The sequence below is a fragment of the Buteo buteo genome, chromosome 12, assembly GCF_964188355.1.
Source record: "Buteo buteo chromosome 12, bButBut1.hap1.1, whole genome shotgun sequence".
Classification (NCBI taxonomy): Eukaryota; Metazoa; Chordata; class Aves; order Accipitriformes; family Accipitridae; genus Buteo; species Buteo buteo.
In genome coordinates this window covers 30,331,776-30,352,828 of record NC_134182.1, presented here as the reverse complement: position 1 = coordinate 30,352,828, position 21,053 = coordinate 30,331,776, and the positions used below count along the sequence as shown (strand labels likewise).

The following is a 21,053-nucleotide window of genomic DNA, read 5'->3' as shown; positions in this document are numbered from 1 at the left end:
TTATAGTACTTAAATAACATAGTGAGAATAGCTGACAGCCAAAATGCATTGACAATAGATCCACTTAGCAAATCATTGATACATTATGAAAGTCCATTTCAAAGCACTTCTCTTTATATAAAATACAAATATTTTTTTTACTTAGCTTTTCTGCTTTATTTACTGGGATACCCGTAAGAATAAGGCCTTTATCTTTTCGTGCAACCCTCTGATATTAAAAGGAAAAAAAATCACTAAATTAGTTTCTGAGAAGACAACAATGATAACATGGATAGTGCAATAAGTTACATTCATATTATGTTAGCATATAAATCTTTTATTTTGAATGGATCTGTTTATTGTTTTGAAGTATGAAGTACTTCAGATGAGCACAGGTATGTGCCTTTTCAGTAAAAAGTCAGAAGGTCCTCAGAGCTTTTCATGGATGGTGGCAGACTTTAACCAGGTGTTGATGTTGTGCCTGTTGAGCAAGCCAACATTATTCTTCTGACTTTCGCTGGAAAACAGATGAGTAAGGTTGTATTAGTTTGAAGATAGGAGAGTCAGTGAATCGGAATAGTTCCCTGAGCCAGAAAAAGATACTGCCAGGAAGAGAATGATTCTGTGGAAATTTTGTTGAAATGTTCAGCCAAAATTTATGTCACATTTGTATTTATCATTTATTTCAGTTAGCAATAGAAGAAAATGACAGAAAGGAGTGAAATACAGCAGTATGATAGGTAATTTAAGGAAAAAAATAACAATTTCATGGTAAAATAAGCAAAACACATTCTAATAAGCAGATTAGATTATCAAAATTGCCTGTTATGAGGAGCTTATAAGTCTAGCAGTCACATCAAAGGAATTTATGCACAACTTTTGCATAGATTTTTAAGGTAGGGGCTGAACTCTTTCAGTCTATTTGGAAAATATTTTAGAACTTCCTTATCATTTTCAGATTTTTGTATGTTGTTCTAAATTATAACCCCTTATGTCATTACCTACATGGTAGTTTCAGTGAAAAAGATATAACAGTTGGTGCAACTTCTGCTATGATGTGCCGTGCCCACATGTGTTTCTTGAGGTATTACAAAGAACAGCCATAGAAGAAGACCACTGTACAATGCTACACACATTGGTTATAATTTCTGAATCCGCGTGGGTGCAATGACAAGAACTACAAGTGTCTTCAGCACTACACCATTCTTAATGCAGTTTCTTAGCTTGCTATACCATTATTCTTCCCTTAATAAAGATAATTTTCAAGCAGCAATTCATATAACAAGTTCTTAACTGGCAGGGTCTTTGAGCCCTGGGACTTCTGGCAGGAAAGCCAGTGACATCGCGTATGGTGCCAAACAATCCAGATCGTATCCAAGATAACGTATAAGATGAATACTGAGAGAGTTCTTGGAAACCTGCTTCTGTTTGCTTTTCCCTTTGTCTTTCTCTGCTTTCAGGCTTTCAGTCATTTAATGTGTGGAATGATGGGGCTAACTTGTCTGTTCCATTTCATTATTTCACTTTATGAAGAGGTAGATAGAAACAAAGCCAGCTGCAAGGTAATTATAACCTGAAAGGAAATCATGCTGGATTGGGATCCTAGGGTGTTAAATGACTGTCATGAGGTTGGAAGCAGGTGTACTGGGGCTGTGTGGCAGAAATACTGCAAAAGGAGCCCTGGCTATTCCCATGAGGTTTCCTGGGAAATGTACCGGGGAGGTACATTACCATCATGACATATTCTGCTACTACACAAAATACCAGCACCGTCAGCCCTCCGTTTCCCTGTGGGCAGAAGATGAATCCAGAGTAGCTGGGGGACCAGGAGTTGGCAGAGGAGGCAGCAGCGTCTCTCACTTGGGCTGGATGAAGAATTCAGGTCCATGTGCTTTCTGCATGCCCTGGGAGGTCCAGTAATTAGAGAGTGACTCAGAGTTTCGGAATCAGAAGCTCAGATTTATGCTCATACATTTAGGTACTTAGGTTTAGGTATCCAGTTTTGGAATCATTGGCACAGGGCTTTACATCCTCAGCAAAGAGGAGCACAGCAGCAGGTCTGCTGGTTTGCGTATGATATTCACATAAGCAGAGGTTCACATTTCTGTTTTCCTGAAATGACTGCCATGAATTCGTAGGATTGGCTTCCATTAAACAGTAGGAAATGATCAAGGGTAAGAAAAAAAAGAGTAAACTTCAGTAAATAGGAGTGAGGTAAATGAGTTAAATTGGAAAAGCGGCAAGAATTAATGTGCCTTGGGAAAATGACTAAAATGATCTATGGGGAATGACATTGTTGAAGAGCTATTGTAATTATGTAAAGTAGTCAGCAAATCCAGGGAGCTGTCACATGTTTTATCAAACAGGTTAATTTGCTCTGTCGTTTTTAAGGACATGTTCTTCATCTTACATGGTCAATACAGGCTTGCAATAATGCACATTTCCTTCATTTGGCAAAGCTGTTTTCCTTTGCATTTAGAGCAACCGTTATAATCCACCTCCTTCATTGTCAAAAGACTGCTGATAATTTAGAAATAATTAAAAGCTTGTACAAGAAACATTCATCCTACTGTTCTTTTTCTGAAAAGATGAAATTCCTGTTGAAGATTTTCATTGTCTTTTTGATTAGCACTGCCTGTCTCAGCAAGGTTTTGTGGAATCACTTCAGTACAATCAATACACAACTTTCAGCCAAATGTCAGGCTGAGAGGTATTTTAATGCTCTTACTGTTTATAAGAAATCAGTATTCTGAGCATTGGTTTCTCACAGGCTTTTTGGTCCCTAGAGTCCTAGACTCCCACTGTTTATTTATTTATATATTTATTTGTTGTCAGTTAAGTTTTTTATTATTTTTACAGTTAATTAAAATCACAATGTATGACTAGCTTGTGTCTAGAAAAAAGGAAAATATGTCAATATATTCAGACTAGGAGCATGTAGAAAATACAGCATATAAATGTAAATACATTTTTGTGTGGACAAATCAGGAAAGTATCCTTAATGAAAGGATTCCTCAAAACAATTCAGACTTTAGATCTTTGAAGAGCTAGAAATCAGAATTACATGCTGAACTCCATGTTAAAAGGTCCATCCATTATTAGTGTTCCAATATCAAAAGCTCTGCAAAAATAGGAAATGTCAAAATTGAGGTGACTTGCGCATGTTGATATATAGCCTTGATCCCTGAAAACCTCACTGCAAAGAGCAGCTTGAGGAAGGGTGACAAGAATATTTCCTTTGAAATGTTAAAGCCTTTCTCACCTCTTCTGCTCTCATTCCCTTTCTTCTCCCCCAGCCTCATCATCCAATGTGCCCTCTCCACATTGCTTCTTGTTCTGCTTTAATTTTTCAATTTGTTTTGAAAGAAAACAAAAATTTCTTGTCAAGGTAATATTTCAAGAGATGGAGGAGAGGAGCACTCAGCTCAGACTGGCGGTGCTCCTGCAACCCGCGATGCAGTCTGCCAGGGTCACACTCTAACGCACTCACTTCCAAACCTGAGGATCGTTTCATTTTCCCACACAGTGCTCTAGCTAAGCAGAGAGCGAAACTCTCTCTTCTTTCCTAGTCTCCTCCTCCTTTGTCCTGTTTAGAAGGACAATTCAGAAAATAAGCATTAGTTTTTACAGGAGTTTTGCAACATTTGTGTGTGAACCGCATCATCTAAGCATGGAAGCAACACTGGCACTGTGTGGATTTAATTTTTTTAAAACAAAATCTGGCTCCTATTTAGGTATTTCAGAAGCAGCTGAACTCTTTCCAAACTTAGTATTTATTCTGAGTGTGGTGACCATGAAAACCTGGCAACATACTTAAAACTGAGATCAATGCATCAGAGATAGCAGATAATAATTTGGTTATAGAGGCACCAGACAGGTCCTGCAATATCACAGATTTGGGATTCATCTGCTATCATGCACGTTCAGAAGTGCAGTTCTGCCAGGGTGCTCGGAAGCTTCCCAACCCCTTCACCAGGAGGTTCTAGGGAAGAGGAGGGCAAGGAAAGAAGCGAGGCAGCAGCAGGGGAAGGGCAGTGCCTGCAGACCCTTCTGCTGATCTCCTCCTGGGGCAGTCCAAGGAAAATATTTACGTGTCTGTTGGTGACAAACTCACCTACAAGTGTGCATTCTTAGGCACCATGTGGGAGTCTGAAAAATATGGGAATCTCTGCAGCACAGTTAAATACTTCAAAGTCATCCATAGGGTCATTTTGGATGTCTTTTTTTGAAGCACAAACCCCATATTTGCACTAGAAAGTGTAAGTCTCTGTTTCCAGAAGGCGTATTTGTACTGAACACTTCAGTGCCATTGCCATAAGAGACAAGAGTTGCGTGTGTCATGCCAGGAAACTTTTTCTGGTAATTTAACAGCCATTAATATATAGCAGTACAACTTTTAAATATGTTGTAATGTCTCTTTTTGTGACCAGAAGCACTATTGCCTAGGGTATGAATAATGAGATTAGTATTCTCTGTGTGGCAGACTCTTTGTGTGTAGCTTTTGCATTTAATAAAAGGCAATTACATAAAAGTCTGGGCCGTCATTCTCAATTTTGTACATGACCCTTATGCAAATAAGGAAAAAAAATACCAAATTTTCTATTGTGTTCCCAAGGAGAATTCATAATTAAAAGTGAAAAAATAATTATTCTTGGAATAAGCCAGTGCAAATAACCATAGGCCCTTTCTTTATCTGAACAACACTCCACCAACTTTCTTTACAAACCTCAATTACAGTTGCTTTATTCTATTTTGTTTGCTTTGCCAACCTGTAGAAATAGCTGTCAGTTTATGAATGCTACACTATGATAGAAGGTCCGTGTATCCATACTAATATCCAGCATATGCTGCCTAGTTGTTTTTACAGATGGAAAAGGAAAGGAAAATGTTAATACCAATCAGTCCTTCTTTATCACCAGAGCTGGGAGTGCATAGTTTTAGAACTGAAAGAAAGTTTAACAATCCAAGGTGCATATTCCTGGTTGTTATCTAGTCAGAAGAGCAGTTAAAAGCATTCATATACCTGTCTTATATTATTCAATGGTGATTGGATGACCCATTAAAATTAGAAAAGAAGTGCTGTATTATTTCAAACTATATGTTTCAGAAACTGTTTACATAAGTATATGATAAAAAATATTCACTTCCATGTAGTAGCTTCTTCCCAGTCTTCCCAGGATATTTGATGTAACTGAGTGTGAGAGAAAGAGAAAGGAAGAAAAGAGTGTATGCAGAAGGTGGTAGGGTTTGTACATGTGTCCTTCCTTGCAAATCAGTTAAATGAAAACAGCAAAATCAAATACACAGGAGTTAGGAGTATCACTCTGAGTATGGAAAGCAAACTTTAGCGTAATGTCAGGCAGGAGACTGTTTAGGATGTGATTAGAGGGGAGGACCTGTAGGCAGCAGTTGTACCTTAATGAATTACCGATGAATACTTCTGATAATGAAACAAAACTCATTATTTGTTTGTCATGGCAACTGTAAAATGTAGTTTTTACTTGGTGATGCAGATAAGGCTTGACATTGATGAAAATGAATTTAGACTGGAGGGAGTGATGTTTTGAACTATTCAAAATAAATCAGACCTGGTGCAAGTTGCAGTATTTGTAAGAGAGATGAAAACAGGCATTTTATCACCCAACGTGAACATCAAACCAGGCCATGCTAAGCAGTCTTTTAGCTCCATCTTCCAAAGTCCCATATATGTGGATATATCCACAGCTATATGTATACTTATACATCCTTAGTTGTGATTATTCATGCTCGTCTTGAGAGTTCAAGGCCTGATCATCTTAGAAAAATGATTATCCTTCAGCTCCTACACCATCTTCTGATGGTCTCTAGTCAGAGCAGAAAATTAATGGTAGCTCCTTTTCTTTTGAAAATGACATGAGTCATTTGCAGTCGTTTACAGAGTCTTATGGAAATATAATCCACTGGATAATTTCTTTAATTTCCTGTATCCTTTACTGCTCTTTAAGGGACAAATCAAGGAAAGGTTAATGGGACTATATTTTACCCTAGTTCACATCAGCGTAAGCTTGAAGTGACTCTGATGTTCTAGTGAGGTTACTCTAAGTTTACGCTGATATAAATTAGAAAATAAATCACAAGATTTACAGTTCCTGAAAATTATTTTAACATTTCCAAGCTTTTCTTCACACTACCCTGAAATTTAAAATGCAACTCGAAGGATTAATGTGAATGTTACAATAACTGCTTCTAGGCTTTTCTTGAAGGTGATTTAATCTCAGTTTAGAAATGAATTCTTTTTTATTTAGGTTTGTATTGCAACTTTCTTTTCAGAATCACAATTTCAGCCCATGTTATTTCAATTTCAGTGTACTAAGAAATGCTGCCTATCAGACTGCAGTGACCACTTTGCAGCAAACTAACCAGAGGTTCTGTAAGTCCAATTCTTAAATTTCCCTGAAAGCATGCAGTCAGTTCAACTGATAGTAGTAAAGAGAACATGAAATATTTTAAACTTTTTGGTGGTTTTGGCCATCAAGCACAAGTATGAGTGGATTGCTGATTGATATAGGCTATTTACATTGGAACCACTGTGTTCATTGTGTATTTACTAGAGGTATATAGAAGACATTATTTTTTCATACTAAAAACAACTTGCTGCTTTCTTTTAACGAAAAACATCTCTGTGTCATGGCTAAGAGGTAGCTGGTTACTTTGATGATGGCAGCTAAAGTTACGTGATGTATGAGAGGATCTGATGTATTATAAGATCTGTTTGTGTTTGCAATGTAAGATTTGACATTTAATGATAATAAAGGAACTTCTGGATTATTTAGCACTTCCTGCTAATAACCAGATGAAGAGTAATGAAAGAACAGCCCTTACAGTAAAGTTTGGGCTTCCTACTTCTGATTTGGAACAGGACCTAAATGTAATGGCAGTTAATAATTATAACCAATGGGAAACGAAGCCAGCACATAAACATTTTAAAAGTTTGTTAGAAAATTGATTGCTTTTTTTTAGTGTTCTGTTGCTTCTGCAGAGGCACAGGAATCTCCTAGGGAGGAGAAGAGGGAGGGAAGATGTGGGCAGCAAGAGGTGAAATGTGTGTTTCTCAGGAGGTTAAACTGATTAATCGGCTTTAATCACAGCTCAGGAGACTTGTCTTTCCACATCTGAAACCTGAACTCAGAAATGTGTAACTATGCCTTCTCTGCACTTCAGACAAAAGCAGAGATGACAGGTTCGACAACCTTCCATCTTGGAGAAGCACCAAGAGGATTCAGGAAGCTTTTTTTCTTTGGCTAGAAGTGTTAGGTCAGTCGTACGTTGAAGGCACAACTGTGCCTGGAGTTACTGCAGACACCAGTCACAGGGTGACCCGTCACTCTAGGGAGCCATGGCAGAAACACGGAAGGAAGGGATGGTCTCTGACTACAACTTAGTTTACAGTCAGAACATCTAATATAACAGCACTATCAATCACAACTGTTCCTTCTTTTTTTCATTTACTATACAGCAATTTAGCTGTGTGATCCAGTGTTTCTAATATCTTCGTTGCAAAATTTTGCCAAAGTTTTCTATCAATAAAGAAAATCCTACAGAAAAAGTCAGACCAGTCAAATGCAATGAAGCTGTGACTTTCCAAACAAGCCTGGCTGGACATGAAACAATCCAGTCTTCTCAGTTAAGACGAAACCATAACTACATTTTCATGAAGCAAAATTCAGAACTTGTGGACATAGTTCTGCAGTAATTTTAATGAATTAAAAATAATAATTCATTTAAGTTACTACAGAAATATGTGATCCTAACAAAACTGAAAGATTACTCTAATTTTTAGCTATCACAGTTCTTCTTTTTCTTTTTTTTTTAAATTTCCAATCACTCTATATTACTGTAAGATAAAATATTTGAAAGCTGGGCAGGGTTTGGTGGGGTTTTTTGTTTGTTTGTTTGTATTTTATCCTTGACAAGATTATAATTACGCATAGTTTGAATATCTTTGGCAAATATAGTAAATAAGAAACTGCAGTTGTATTGTATTACCTCATATATGTAACAGCCCTAATACAGATATTGTGCTCTTACCTGGACACTTTTACCTTAGAAACTCAATATGCTTTGCAGGCATACATAAGCTGCTTAAATACTGTCTAAGATGAAGGCACTTTATAAAAGTAAAATCTAATATTGTAGGAACCAATACTATTTTGGTACTTCCTTGGTACTCTTTTAGATTAATATTTGGGTAAAGATTTAACGAAAGTATTCATTTAGGATGAAATAAAGTTCTGTTGAGAAGACTAATACAGCTTTAGGAAGAAAATTAAGTTAAAATTTGATGAGCTTATTGGGACCTAACTGCTGCATAAACTTTGTGCTACCTCTCTGCATAGGCATGTTTTCCAATTTAAAAACATATCATAAAGAGGTTGTGGTTTGAAACTGAGTTTGAAATTGAAGAGAGTTTAAAATTGAAATTGTATGTATCTACTTCTCTTTTTCTTTTGTGTTTTAAATTCAAGAAGTGGAGAAGTCCTTGAAGTGTGGAAAATCACTGTTTATTCAAGATTTCTCTAATGCATTTTTTGCAAGGACAATCTTAGGTGTATCAAATACAGCATTTTTAATACCCTAGCTGAGCTAAAGTAGCCTTACATAGTTACTATTTTGCAATTAGCTTTGCTATGTTAGAACCTGCATTAAGACTTAGGGAATAGAATTTGGCTGCTATCAGTTTCAACTTTTCCAAAAAAAGATGTTCCAGGTCTCCTGGAGCTCTGTTGCTCTGTATTGCTTTAGGCTTTACAGCCTCTTAAAGCCCATGGCAAGAAGCACTGTCCTGAATGACCACTACAGGCATTGGGCTTCCCTACGCTGAGACACTCACTTCCCCAATCTCTGCTCTCCACAGGTCATGAATTAATCTCTCACTTGCTGCCTAGGGTAATTTAGACATATCTACAAGTCTCCTTGGCCGTGCTTTCCTCCCTGACTTCTGTTCAATATACAGACCTAGATTTGAAGGTGGATGGATGTAGAAGCATCTTCCCTCCTTATCTTCCCAAATGTCCTCCACTTCATAATACACCTTCTGCGCAGGTGGGATACCCACCTCCACGCTGCCTGTGGGAGCAGTCCCTGGTAAGTCCCCAATATGGTGCTCAGGTTTTATGTCACCTATTTGCAAAGTAGGGGAAAATTTGCGGTCAAGTCTCAGCCAGATTGTGCCTTCACTACAGGCTAAAGTCCATAGGAAAAATCTCTGTGTCCCCACAGAGATCAAATCAGCTTGAAGGGAGAAAGGTAGAGAACTCTGCCCCAAAATCTTGCACAACGCATCAAAATTTAACTGGTTCTGGCCCTCATCCCCAGCAGCTTTCTCCTCATAACTTCATTTTGCTTACACTAATGAAAAGCCTTTAGCCCAGTTCGGAGTACAGCCCTCAACCAGAAAAACTAGCAGGCCATACTAAATAACATGTGCTACCATCAGTTATACACTAAAATAGCCAGAAAAGAGATTTTGCGTTTGAATTCAAATCCCTTTCAGGAAAACATATACAAAGGAACTTCATACCAAGCCAAATCCATCTGGATCTCACAAATGAACAATTGCTAGTTTTATCTGTTATAAAGCATATGGTTTATGGTGCCCCATACAGATGCCCTATACAAATTCAGTAGTAAGGCTGAGGATTGTGTCCATTGTGGGTGTTTACTGAATATATTTAGTGACCGCATAAATCCTATTTCATTAGGACTAGAACATTTCACTTGGTTTGCTTTCACTCATAAACCTCTCTCTTCAAGTTTTGCATGTTTCAACTCTTCCTGAAAATCCTGCCAAAGACTGATAAAATATATATCTATTGATATTTTAGATTTTTCATTTAATTCTGTCATGGAATCCCGTAATTCCTCACTTCTTGTGCATTTGCCAACTTTTGTAGATAAGATGCCAGTAACACCCAAAAGTGGCACCTCTGTTATGCTGCCTGTGCTCTGGCATTGGAGATGTATAGATATATGCATACTCTGAGCCAATATGAACCAGTGCAGAACATGCATGTCTCAGACTGGCTGGAGACTCTGTAAATGGCCAGAAGTTCTGCAGCACAGTTGATTAAAGCAACATCTCTCTTCTTTAATTTTCATTGCTTTTGGGTAGGCGCAATGTAGAGCTGGGCCTGGATGCAAGGCTGATTGCTGCTGTATCAACACTATTCACAGATGGAAAATTACCACTCGTTCTGCACAGTGTGGTGAAATCTGTGCAGGTGCCACATCCACTTGAAGGACAATTGACTGTCTGTGGGATACATGGATTTGTGTTATTCTGAGGCGTTGTGGACTTCTAAAACACAATATCCAGCCTTGGCTCATAAGAAAAACTATGCGTAGGGAGGGCAATTAGGCCTGAGGAAAAAGCAGACAGCTTTCTTCAGATGCTTTTAGCTGATGTTCAGGCCTAGCTTTCCCACACATTACATGGTTTGTTGGGTGGAGAGGACTGCAGGACAAAGCATGGGAAACACTTGTTCATGAATGTTCAAAGCTATGAAAATCGTGCAGTATGTTCACATGAGATGGTAAGGTGTTGTGAAGTAGACCCTCCAGCTTAGGTTGTGAGCTGTTTCCTAATACATTTCGTATCCTGAAGGCCTCATCTTGCTTTTCTAATACCTTGCTGAGACGAGTCACCCACTTAAAGGCTTCTAATATCTGTTTCAGCAATTTTACGATATGTATTTTACCCTTTTTTGTCACTGAAACTGGTTGTAGTTTGCAGAAGAGTCACGGGGAAGAGTCAGTCCTGATGTGAGGCATCAATGGTTTCCAGTTTTTCTTTCTGAAAATCCAGTGAAGTGGTTGACTGTACTTTGGGAAATGTTGCAGATCCAAATCATATGTATTGCATTTGAACTCACAGGTAATCAGCAGCTGCCCTTAGATACAGGCCAATGTTCACATCAAGTTCACATTTCATCTCCTGGTAAACCTCTGGAAGTAAGTGTCATCTAGTCAGACTACTCATCATGATTTTTTCCATTACAGGTTAGGCTACTATGCGACAATGCAAGTGATGTCTTAAACGTAATTCACTACCAATTTTTTTTCACTCTTGCTTTCTTTGAAAAAAATGGACATAACCCTATAGACTAACCTGCCTACAGTTTAACACTCTACATAGTTGGTAGTGAATAAAATACATTCCTCTTTCTTTGTTTCACAAATAAACTTTAAATAGAAAATATTTTTAAATAGTCTTCTTTAACAGAGAGGATTAGAAATGTAGCAGCATTGAACATTTTTTTGTAACTATTATCCACAAGCAAATTCCACTGTTCTACAGCCATCACTGTTTTCAGCAGGGTCTTTCAGTTTTTATTTTTCTTCTGTTTGAGATTAGCATGCTCTTGTAATTGATTCCTGCAGGGATTTTGTATCTCAAACTTACTTTTTAAAGGATATTTCCAATTAGGCTGGCGGTTTGTTTGTACACTAGGATAAAAGAAGCATGTCATTTTCAGTAGAATAAATCCATTTTTACTTTGTAAAGAAAATGTGTCAAGGAAGTCTAAGATCAAAGTTTTTAACCAAACTGACAACAAAGATTGTCACAAATGAAAAAAATGTCTTTCTCTGGAGAAGAAAATCTTTGTAAGGATTTGGTCATAAAGGTAAAGCCTTCAGTACACAGCCTCCAAAGTAAAAAATAGATTTGCAGATATGTTTGTGATTATTGGTTTGTATATACCGAGAAGAAATGCAGTGTGAAAACTAGGAATAAATGTTTTTGTTAATGATATCTATTATTTTACTGTGAAGAACCACAATTAAAGATAGAATTATAGACTGTAATGTCACACTTCTAATACTGGGGGGAAAGGCAGGTAGGAGTGAAGGGGTAACATAAGTTACCAGACACTGAGAATTTTGTCTGTGGGCATGCTAATACAGGAAATCTCTTGTTCATAGCAGTTTTTTAAGGATGAAATTACGTTGCTTAAAATGAGCCATTACTGCAGTTATCTATTTCCAGCATGTATATTTTTCACATAGGAAATACAATAGAGGCTTTACTTTAAGACCCAACGTATTTCCTTCTTAATTTCCAAATTTAACCCTGTAAAGTTTAGAAGCAAGTGTACTATGAGCAATTAGAGGTAATCCCTGTAAGTAGACTGTCTTCTTTATTGCAGTCAGTATGAACTCAGAAAAACTTTGTATTGACCTTCTGCAGTTAGTAATAGCTGTATTCAAATGTCATTTACAACAGAAGACCATAATTCGTAAAGTTCTCACTAATGCAGTAGTTTTATTAATGCAAGTGCATTTTAGTAATTGTCTTCAGTATTGCTTTGCTTTAGTTTTAAAGATGAGCTGTATGAAACAGGACTGATAACACCTGGAGTTTCAGTATTTCCTTTTAGTTACTTTTATTTATTATTCTTTACTTGACAGGAGCATTTCTTTCTTCACTGAATTTGCAAAGGTCATTTAAATAACCGTTCTCCAAAAGAAGACTCAAGAACTAGTTATTAAAATTAGTCTGTGGGCTAAATCTTTGTCTTGACAGACTAATTGAAGTATAACTCTGAGTAAGAACACTTGGTCTTAATGGATTGTTCCACCAGTTCATTTCCAGACATGGAATCACATCTCTGTTGTGGGTCCTATCCATGTAATCTGGAATTCCCATATTCACAGGAGACATTACAAGTGAGCTGCATTGCCCAGGATTACAGCTTTTACGTATGTGTTCCACTGTGGCATGGGACTGTCATTTGACTGAGCTGATGCAAAAGCAGAGTTTTCACCCTTCCATAGTCTCCCGCCGACCGGCCAGCCGATGTGTGACCGTAAGAGCAGGAGCACAATGAGCCACCACCTGCAGTGGTGTGACTCTTCTGTTCACGCTCTTTCACTTCACCTAAGCAAGATGAACAGTATCTTTGTCTTACTGAGCTAACTTCTTCACCTCTCACTCTCTCCTCGTTATCAAGCTGTGGCAGAGACAGGTTTTCAATAACATCCCACTTCCATCAGTCAAATAAAGTTATATATATATATTTTCTGATTACTTTGATTACTTTCCTGAGGTTTGCACAGTAATTTTGTTGTTCAGCCCCAGTTGAGAGAAAAGGACAGACTCAGAATAAAAAATCTGAGGGACCGTGATCATCATCAGGAGACATAGTCTAAAATAATAGTGCCTAAATGTCCCTACTCCTGGTACAGAAGTGCTTTAGCTCTCATTATCATCATTGTTGAGCACTTATTTCAGCAGGGCTGCATGTTTCAGCCTGGTCATCCCATGGCACAGGCTACATCTGTAGCTTTCAAAGCAACAGGAATTTTTATGCTGGATGGAGTCCATGAGCAGTAAGTCATCATTGGTGGGAACGATTACTCAAATTACTGTTATTAGGACTTTTTGCATGAATGCAAGCAAACCATAACTGACTCCAAAAAAATAAAGGAAGAAAAGTATTTTCATGGGAACTGAAAACTGCAAGATCCTACAAGCACAAAAGGGCACAAAAAATGTCATTCATGTGCCAAAAGATGTTGCAAACCTTTTTTATTGTAGATAAGAGACCTTCAGAAGATGAAAACTTTAAAACCTGTAATCACATTTTTATTAAGTTTTAAGTGTGAATGTTGTGAAGTGAGCTTTTTCCGTTACAGTTGTTTCTGATGCACATAACATTTGATCTGGAAAGGTAAATATGTTCTCAGAGTCTATAATAGCAGAGAGCAAGTGTCTTTCATTTCTCTAGTACTGGTTTCTTCCATTGTGAAACATTTAGGTGCCAAATAAACTCTTCTCTCAGATTAAATTAAAAAACTATATATTTTCATTAAAAAACTATACATTTTCATAGATTTGTAAAAACTATAGAGAGCTAAAACTCGTTGGACCCTCTAGCCCACCTCCTTGCTAATACGAGTTTCCTCCTTACAGTGCTTTTCTTCTCACTTTGCCAGTTTAGTCTTTTTTAGTTTGTTTGCCAGTTTAGCATTTTAAGAACTTCCTTCAGAGCTTCAGACATATACTAAAGGCTGACAGTTCATGGTGCCAGGAAGTCTTCCCTCCTGCTCATATAAAATTGTGTACCCTCCTTATAACACTATATATAATCCTGCCTTTCTTGGAGCTACATTGTGATTGGTTTTTTTCCCCCACTGGCAGCCTGTGCATTATTACTGAGACACTTGTGCTTCATTGCTGGGAATAATTTCATCAAAGATATAGACACGACCTGTGAGAATAATAATGTCTCACTGATTCTGATATGATTTCCAAAGTTACTTGGTACTCTGCAGCATTTTAAGTTTCTCCTGTACTTGTCATTTTGCTTAAACAACATTTTTCCTCACTCTTTTCCCATAACTCAAGGACTCCATTTCCACATACTTTTCTATTTTTCTTCTTTCATCTTTAGTTAGTTTGTAAGTATCTTGTACAGATCAAGTTGGCTGGAACAAAACTCTATTACACTGTCGTACAACTGACATATCTTTCAGCCTTCAGTCTTCTCAATATGAAGTTATCACAGAAATGCACATAAGGCTCTGGGCCATGAAGTTGTCTAAGGAAAACTGAAATTCATTTATAACTAAAGGATAAAAACATATTTGTATGTATGAAAAAAAATCTTAAAACCATGTAATTATTTTTCTTTTGTTCAGATGGCAAAACTTCAGTTCAGAACCTTGAAAGAGTTTTCTCCCTTTACTGCAATATATAACATTACCACTGCTGAATTAGTGTAGGCATATAGCTGCCAAGTAGACTTAAAGTGTTAAGGATGCCAACTGCTGTAGAATCAATTATGAAACTTTAAGCCTGAAATCTATTCCTGCTTGTGAAGTTTTCAGTTCGCCTGTTAAACAACTACTAAAATAAGATTAATTCAGGATTAAAGGAAAGACATCAAAAGATGAAGATGTCTCTCCAAAGCAATTTATTTTTGTAACTTCTCCAAAAATCAGGGTTAATATTATGAACTACCCAGTTAATGTGGACAGTTAATATTTCAAATGAACATGACCGTGAAGTATAGCATATTGTAAAAATAACTCTCTCAGAAGGACTTTTATAATTCTTTTCTACTTTATTCCACTAATTTTCTTTTTACATATATACTCTGATTCTGGACTCTTAGTCTCAGATTTGCAAGTGATACTCCATTATTGAAGTCAAAATCAATTGCATAGATAATTTTTTTTGCATAGGCAATTGCACAGGTACTTGCATAGTAATTTCTTCTGATCAGCACTAGTGAGTTTTCCAAAAGACGCTACTGTGAAGCAGTTCGGTAGTGCGCAGGGACTATCCATTGGTCCTACACAAATATGTAAAGGAGGGCAGCCAATGCAGTGTCCGTTGGCAATGATTCAGTATCCATTTTCTCTCCATTATTTTAGCTTTTGCCCACAATTCACTTACTGTCTGTCTTTGAGGATTCTGATTCACTAACAAATGGGACAAAAGAACCTTAATATTTCTAGTGAACCATGTTTTGCTATGGAATTCAGTTCCAAGTATCTGTCAAAACCAGATTTGATACATGTATTATAAGTGTGTGTGTTTTATATCTAAAATATGCAAAATTACCTGTTTGGATTTAGGAGCTTTCGAATTCAAATATTTAATATCTGAACTGTATTCTGGCTGGTTGGGAATTTAGGTGCAGATAATTTTTTTTCTGAAAATACATACTTTCCAAGAAGTAAAGTATTTGCATGAAAACTTTCTGTAGTAGTATTCTCTTGGCAAAAATCAATATGAATTTTTCAGGCTGATTTTACTCAATAGGCAGTGAATGAATTTTATTTTTACCTGGACTCAGTATGTCTTGGAAGTTTCTTGCCTCTGAATATTGAGATAGCCCTAGCCTAGCCAGAAATTAAAAATGGAACTTGTAGAGATAGTGCATGGCTTAATACTGTCTTATATAGATGCAAAGTGCTGTAAGTCATTGCAGTCCAATCTTAAAGGTGGGCCAAAATTAAATCCTAGAATGTCAGAAGTTCCTGCAGGAAGGGAGAGTTCACGTTTCACTTGCCCCTGGTTTCTAGTTGCTTAATTGCATTGTTTGTGACAATTAGAATTTGCAAGCAAAGTTGAGTCATATATGCTACTGTGATAGAAATATAAAGTATATACTGATCAAGCTTTTTCTTAGAATTTCATAGAATATCAATAAACATTTTTACTCTTAAACAACCATTGCACTTACCTGTACACTGTAGTCTTGAGAATTATGTCTGTACAAGGGAACTGTTCACAGGAGAAATCCAGCCAAACTTGCTACATATGGCTGGTTCCTTTTCATGCTGGGGAATCCTGTGTGCAAACCCGTGTGGTTGCAAAAGATCTGAGAAACTTCAGGGATTCTGTTGAAGAGCCCTTGGGGATCTCAGATGGAGATACAGAGGCAGAAGAAAAAGTAAACGAGAAACTGGCAGCAGACCAAGCGAAGAGGGGGCAGGCAACCCTCAGCACTTCTGTTGTTGCTTCATTTTTTTGTTTGTTTCCAGCAAACATCCTTAGCATTTGGCACTCTGTAAAAGGAACAGCAAGCTTCTAGCCTTTGTATATGGGACCTCCACTACCACCTAGAAAATCCTTATTAGTTGAATTAGTAGCCATGAAAGAAGATAGTGGGAAATCTACCCCAGCCTAATTCCTGAGTTTTTTCAAAGTAATAGGTATTTGGGAATTGCAGGTTCTGTTTAGTGTAGTACAGCTGGTGCAATAAAATTAGACAACAACTCAGGCAACTGCAAGCGTAAGTGTGAAGGAGGAATTTGAGGATGTAAATTGCTTCTTCCTCAGAGTTGCTGAAGTCGTATTCAAGGTTAGATTATTACTAATCTTGCACAGGTGCTCAAGGCAGAAAGGACAGAAACTGCAGAAAGCTGCTGCCTCCCTATTTGTGCAGAGAGATGCAGTTCCAGGTGCTGCTCTCTCTGAGTCAGGTGTGTGTGATACCAGTGCTGAGAGAGGTACCAATCGCTTGAAAAGTAACAAGCTGAGAAAAGCCATTTATTTCTCAATAGCCAGTGCATCTCATGCGCCTGGGTGGAGTAAACTCTGAAATAATTTTTCAGGGAGCAAGTAAGGCATCACGGTGCAGCCTGCCTCCTCAGGAGGGGAGATGGCTAACTGTGTGCTACCGGAAAGCACTTACATTACAAAGAATTCATTCCTCTCATTTAAAGACACAGAAAACTATTAAAGGCTGTAGTAGAAACTCACTGATGTATATATTGTGTTGCTCACAGAATAGTTGTGGTTGGATGACAACATCTAGTAGATGCTTGGAATCCTTGATTTCTTTGCCTAGTTATTTCCCATTTCACTTGTGTCTTATAAAAAACGGCTGTGAAAAAACAAAATATGGTGTATATAAATAGTACAAGAAAATTATGCCAGCCATAAAAAAAATTGATAACCATTCTGTTCTAGTTTCATGGATATTCCATAGTCACTCAGAAGACGTTCCAGGAGAGTTGTATATGTATGTGTGCATATGAATACACATACTGTCACATGCATGTCTTCACTTCTAACTGATAAGGCCAGCCTTGATTAACCTGTCCCTGATAATAAACTGCTGTTAGCAGGAGTTAAAGATGTGGTCTGAGAGAAGAGTGGCAATCTTGCCAGCAGTCTCTGTAAATGCGCATATATATTACAGTGGCATAGGTAGTAATAACTCCCATAATCAATATATTAAACTGTCCTCTCTTCACTCCTATTACGATGTGCTTTTAACTTTTAACAAATGTATTTGTTTAAGTTGGAGTGTGTGTATGTGTTTATATAAGTGCATGGACTGTCGTGGTTTAACCCCAGCCAGCAACTAAGCACCACGCAGCCGCTCACTCACTCCCCCCCACCCAGTGGGATGGGGGAGAAAATCAGGAAAAGAAGTAAAACTCCTGGGTTGAGATAAGAACGGTTTAATAGAACAGAAAAGAATAAACTAGTAATGATAATGATAACACTAATAAAATGACAACAGCAGTAATAGAAGGATTGAAATGTACAAATGATGCACAGGGCAATTGCTCATCACCTGCCGATCGACACCCAGTTAGTCCCTGAGCCGTGATCCCCCCCGCCCCGACTCCCCCCAGTTCCTATACTAGATGGGATATCACATGGTATGGAATACCCTGTTGGCCACTTTGGGTCAGCTGCCCTGGCTGTGTCCTGTGCCAACTTCTTGTGCCCCTCCAGCTTTCTCGCTGGCTGGGCATGAGAAGCTGAAAAATCCTTGACTTTAGTCTAAACACTACTGAGCAACGACTGAAAACATCAGCGTTATCAACATTCTTCTCATACTGAACTCAAAACACAGCACTGTACCAGCTACTAGGAAGACAGCTAACTCCATCCCAGCCGAAACCAGGACAATAAACGCACAATGTATTGGTCCCTGCCAAGGATCAAACTAGTGATCTGTTTTGTACAGATCTACTGCCAAACTGGAAAAGTGAAAGGTAAAGTTTGGCAGAGGAATAGGTTTTACTGAGGAATCACATCTTCTTTCATTGCATAGGAACAAGCTGGTTTGGACTTAACCAGTTTTTTGAAAAAATTATGGACTCATACTAAAGTTTGTTTCATGAAGTCCGTGAACTAAGGCAGTGGGTGCAATGAGGGGCTTTAATACCAAATCTGCAGTTTCTGGAGATGGTCTGGCATTTTTTTTAGATTTAATGTGTAAGTTCAGGCTTCAAAATAATTTGCTAGGTGAGTAATACGTCTTCAAATTTTCAAATGTGCTGAGTACATTTATTCCCCTCAATTTAAACGTAAACTCAAAGAATTAATGGGGGAAAAGAAAAAAAAGGTATGTGGGTACATACCCAACCACAGTCAGTTGTAACTGACTCTCTGCTCTGACAAACTTCCAGTGCCATTTAAACTGGAACCGTATCCTACCTGAGTATAAGACTGCCCAAATCTGATGCTTTCCCATCAAATTTTTCCAGATGACAGGAGCAAGGCCGGGTGCTCCTGGCACGAGTGTGGCTGTGGTTGTCCCCCTTATGCCCCTTCCTGCCTGCGAAAAGACTCACGTTGCTTCAGCACTAGCATCCGCAGAGCGTTGCTTAGAGGTCCATGATATGTTCCAGAACGTGCTGGAGTTACGCCTTCATGCTTTAGGTAAAGATGTGCCTGTTTCACCTCAAGTCCCTATTTCTGCGACTCAGCGGTGACAAGGGAACAGGTTTGGGCTGTCTGCCGGCTGCCAACAGAGGTGGCCAGACACCCCCGCAGGGTTGCCTTGCAGCAGTAACAGAAGTGTGGCAGTCTGAGGAAAAGGTTTCCTCCTGGATATAAAGCAGAGCTCCAACACCGTGAGCTATCAAGCTGGCAAGGTTGCCAAGCATAGGTGAGCAGGAAATTCAAGGACCTGGGCAGTTGCCCTTGGTGGGAAATGTGTTCTGTCAAAAAAAACCTGCCACAATATTTGCAGCATTAACTTACTTTAAAAGGTTAGCCATGTAATGCCTTGCTTCATTGCAAAAGGTGATCCATGACTTCTATGATGGTGCTTGTTATAACTCTGCTGGTTTTGTAATAAGGTTTTCAATCCATATGGAACTTTTTTTGTTTGCTTGGAAAGGGTACTTTGCAGTGTGTATAGATACTAAAAAGTTAAAGTCAGATTAGCAATTCTGTGAGAGTTTAGGAAAAGAAAAATTAATTACATAGACTCAGTGCACTTGTAAATAATTAGTTCAAAATAGCCTTGCCAATTAAATAAATGCTTTTTTTTTTTCTACTCGGATAGATCAACTGAGGCACAAAGTAGTTAAAAGCCAAGACCTTAAAACAAAGTTTACGTGAGTCTGTAGTTTGATGTTCAACTTGAGCCATCTTTGGTCTTCACGATCTGGACTTCTAAGCACTTTTCATATACAATAGTCAATAGCTCAGGGTGAAAACCAGCCTTAATGCCTTTGAAACTGATATCATGAGGAGCTTAGTTTCAAAGTCATATAATCACTGTCAGAACTAGAAAAAAAAAAAATGTTGACTGCTAGACTAAATGGTTGACCTGATCCTAAGCAGTGCTAGGAATGTCAGAGGGAACTACGTCCTCCCTTCTCAAACAGCTGTGTGGCAGAATCACCTCTTTGGAAGTATTGGAAGTTTAGCCCTAAAATTATCACTTTAACTTCTTTCTCCTTAAAAGTTGATGAATTCATCCCCCAAAAACCTGGGACTTTGGAAAAACTTCAGCTCCAACTAGTTAACTGAGTTTTGAAAGCTTTGATTTTAATTATGATCCCAATGAGAATGATGTGAGTATGTTACAGTTGTAGGACAATACTTGAATGCCACATACCACATGTTAATGGTTTCTAAAAACATACATGTATAATTAGCATAACCTTATATCTGATTCTGGCACTGGAAAGCATCCCGATATTGTCTCTAATGGTTTACTCCTGTATATCATGTCAGAGATTTTTTTCATGTCTTTGGAGTGTTGATGCTTTAATTCCTTTGGTGATGGTTCTTCTAATTCTTCATCTGAATCAAAAATGTGTGCTGTCAGATCAATCCTTCAGTTTGGGCACCATTTAGGGAACTAAAGGAGAGCCACTGTATTCTTGTAATTTAGTTTGTATCTCCTGAGCCTCCTGCAAAACTTTTTAGGTCAGTACTGCAACAGTACCTGATGGAAATAGGTCTCATGCTTGATACATAGCCTTTTAAAAAAGAGACTCGGAAAACCTCTACTTTGAAAATTTCTAATGAGATTTTGTCTGCACCTCAGTGGGGTAACAGATAACTTCACATCTATAAGCCTTACAAATAGAGCTGGACAGGAAGCTTCAGGTACAGCAATTTCCACTGCTAAATGCATTTTTCAGGAAATGGAAGACTTTCTCTGAAATATAGCAATTCTACTGAAATGTTAGATGTGAAAGGGTCTAAATGCATCATGTAGACTACCAATTAATTAACTACTAACATTTTTAAAATTTAAATATTTAAAACACTTTATGACATTATCAAAGTAAAATATTTTGACACTGAAATAATTTTTCTA

The 21,053-nt window shown here is 37.9% G+C and overlaps 1 protein-coding gene across 7 annotated transcripts in view; it reads left to right on the top strand.

Moving 5' to 3' along the window:
* The window catches only part of CHRM3 (cholinergic receptor muscarinic 3), a 283,715-nt gene that overhangs the window by 238,652 nt on the left and 24,010 nt on the right, over positions 1 to 21,053 (top strand). For 3 of the 7 annotated variants that reach the window (XM_075042052.1, XM_075042054.1, XM_075042053.1), the window contains exon 2: positions 6,324 to 6,388. The exons of the other annotated variants lie outside the window; for them this stretch is intronic. The gene's annotated coding sequence lies outside the window, so the exon portion shown is untranslated. The remainder of the gene's footprint in view (positions 1 to 6,323; positions 6,389 to 21,053) is intronic. 7 annotated transcript variants of the gene reach the window in all.